Source organism: Ostrea edulis, chromosome 7, assembly GCF_947568905.1.
Source record: "Ostrea edulis chromosome 7, xbOstEdul1.1, whole genome shotgun sequence".
NCBI classification, from domain to species: Eukaryota; Metazoa; Mollusca; class Bivalvia; order Ostreida; family Ostreidae; genus Ostrea; species Ostrea edulis.
The window spans coordinates 14409927-14413129 of record NC_079170.1 but is presented as its reverse complement, the minus strand read 5'-3'; the positions used below and the strand labels follow the sequence as shown (position 1 = coordinate 14413129).

At 34.4% G+C, this 3203-nt stretch overlaps 1 long non-coding RNA gene across 1 annotated transcript; it reads right to left on the bottom strand.

The window, feature by feature from the left end:
- Positions 1-799: 799 nt before the first annotated feature.
- On the bottom strand, positions 800-2966 carry LOC130047827 (uncharacterized). The gene is made up of 2 exons (XR_008796659.1): positions 2835-2966; positions 800-1658 (listed from the first exon to the last, which is right to left on the bottom strand). It is a non-coding gene; the product is annotated as an uncharacterized LOC130047827 (long non-coding RNA).
- Positions 2967-3203: the final 237 nt, after the last annotated feature.

The following is a 3203-nucleotide window of genomic DNA, read 5'->3' as shown; positions in this document are numbered from 1 at the left end:
ACATAGCTCTATTCAGAGAACCTTTTGGTAGATATTCTGCTATATCAACATAGCTCTATTCAGAGAACCTTCTGGTAGATATTCTGCTTTATCAACATAGCTCTATTCAGAGAACCTTTTGGTAGATATCCCGCTCTTACCAGCTGATGCTTTTATGTCTTTACTTCCCTGTTTGAATTGTACCTGTATGTTGTAATGCTTACAAATCAAATTATATAAATCATATTCAGTTATCCAATTCTTAATATGACAACGTAAATCAAGAAGGCGTTGGTGTATTGAGATGCAAGTATTGCCTTATATTATTAGTAAAATCAGTGGTTGAAATCTTTCTTGAAATCCATATTCCTCATTTTACATTTTTCTTATTATAAAAAGTTGACGTGACAGAGGTTTCAACAGTCTCGTTTAAAGTCAGCATTTCGCAAATTCTGATCATTATGAAGATTTACATTGTAATTTTGTCAATACAACCTGTCTTTAGGTCAAGTGCTGTCTGATATGTTTCATACCAATTGTTAGGCCTTTCTTTACATACTAATTTTTAAAAAAGGAATTACTTTGTTTAACTGATCAAGTTGTAGCGGTTGAGGCGTGTGTGGCTGGTCGACAGGAGACACTTACTCCTCCTAGGTACCTGATCACACCTCCTTTATGTCCCGGGGTCTGCGTCTGTCCAACTCTTAATTATTTATTCTTAATAGGAGTTAAGACATTGATCGCTGTTCGTTATGTTCACTTTTCCTTTATGTTGGAGATTATTTCAAGTATAACTAAACAAAATCAAAAACATGAAATATCTATCATTTACATGTTTATTTAATATTACGATTACATCAGACAGTAGATGATCAATATTTGCAGATGAAAGGTGACTTAAGATTGGAACAAGAGGCATCATGCCAGCCACCGATGTAGTAATTAGCACAATGTTCCTGGTTGTTTTGTGGTTGGTCTATCGCCCAGTTTGTAAACTTCATGGTTTCCCCTGAGGATAGCCATCTCCACTCGCCATGTGTAGCTAAATCAGTACCAGAGATCCATAGAAAATCTTTTTTAAATCCTTTAATCCAGGCATCTTCCTCTGCATTATCAATATCTACCAATGATGACTGCTCTTTACGGCAGTACATCTCCGCCTCAAAGAAGTTTACTTTGGTGGTTACGAGTTTGTAGCAATGCTCGTTAAATTTTTGCCATCCATCCCTGCATTTTAGGTGTCGTTGAGTTTGTTTTGCCCGAGTGAAGTTATTGAAAGTACACCCATCACTCGAACACCAAGTTTCAAACGTCGCGGTTTTGAGCAAATTAAATTTTCTCTGGATAGACTTGAAAAGTTGAAAATGAAGTTTCCCAATTTTCGATATCAAGATATCGTCTTGCTTTTCTCCTAGCGCGGTACAGAGGACAATTGCTGAGACAGCAAACAAGCACAAACCCATTTCATTCATCTAACAGGTAGCAAATTTAGAATTGTTTTGTGTTGAATGTAACAACTAAACCGTACAAGTCATATGTATACTGCTACCGTTGTTACCCAAGTTGTTCTGGTGTTTGTTAGCGTGATGTTCTGTTTTGAAATTTTGTACGGCTGATATCTGACATGAAGCTGAGGTCAAGTGGTGGAATCGGTTTATTAAAGGTAAGAAGAAGGCAGCCTATAAAGTTACAAAAAAATCTAATCAGCTATAGTGAACTATTAAACGGAGCAAAATTATTATACAATGATGTCAATTTATATACATCAAGATATAAATTAAAAAGAATAAGCTACACATGTATATATCAACACTAAATATGATCATTATATCATAGAACTGGATAGCTAGTTTACAACCTGCAGTGAATATTACAGCTTTCCTATTAGAAAACAACCCATCTGGTATTCATAAAACAACAAGGATACTGCAACCACTACTTCACAACCCTCTTAGTCTAATGCCTCAAAGCACTGCATACATGTGATAAATACATACTGCACGTATTTTCAAAAAACAAATTCCACCACATTCACGCTGTCACACCTGTACATTAGAATTCATATTGTACGGATTGTCAGGTCTATCCCTATAAATATTCAGTCTAACAGTTAATTCAGTTCAAGTAAGGTTCGTTGTTTTGTTTGCGTAACATGTTTATTTCCTACTGTTGTACTCGATATGCTTGGCAGATCTCTGACAAAAGTGCGTTGCATAGCTCAAACAAGTGTCTTGTTTAAGAAGAAACCAAACCATAATCGTCCTTGCTAATTGACATATTTTAATTATTTTGATTTGGTTTTAAATGAATAAAAGGTAAACCATATTATTGCAGTCTTTAAGACATTTTGTCGCTGTATACTGCATAGACGTCGTAATTATGAGGGCAAAAGGATCAGTCTCCGAGAATGCATCTTTTATGATCTGCAGAACGTTTTTAAAATCTTAAACGTTTTGCTGGATGAAAATCTATGAACACTTTAAGTGTAAGTTGATTTTATCACCACATGTGATCACCGGGCTTTTATCTAATCTTTACTAATCGTAAATGCAATGTATATATGATTAGAAAAGTAGAAGTGATGAGATATTTAAAGGTCTCAACAACAATCAAATTATACTTTGACAGACATATAAAACCATTTTATGATTGATATAATGTAGATATTTTGTACCAAATTTTGCAAACTTGTGTACAGACGTTTCACTAAAAATCAGGAGTTTTTAAAGACATTGTTAATACAGCACAGATTTGTGGTTGAAAAATTACTACATGAATGAAGCACATACATGTTCGACTATAATGCCTGCTCGCCAAATATACCCGACTATCAAATAAGAAAAACTGTTACTAACCTGTCGAATATCATCCAATTGTTCGTTATAACATGGATTTCGTGTTTTATTTCAATTCACAACAAAAATTACAAAATCCGAATTGAGAGAAATTTAGACGGCAACGCAAGTTCCGGAAAATCTAACCACATGTACGACAGACAAGATGAATTCAACCCAGTGGGGAGTAACACTTGTTCGCTAATATTGTAATCAATAAAAACAACTGCATAACTGCTGTCAATATTACTTATAAAACATATACCAATAGATAAATATCAAGAACTACATAATGCGACTACTCAAATAGCAGGGGATACGCAATACTGATAAAAATATTCACAAAATCTGTATAAAGTGTATGCATCATTGTGAAACCAAAATTATAGC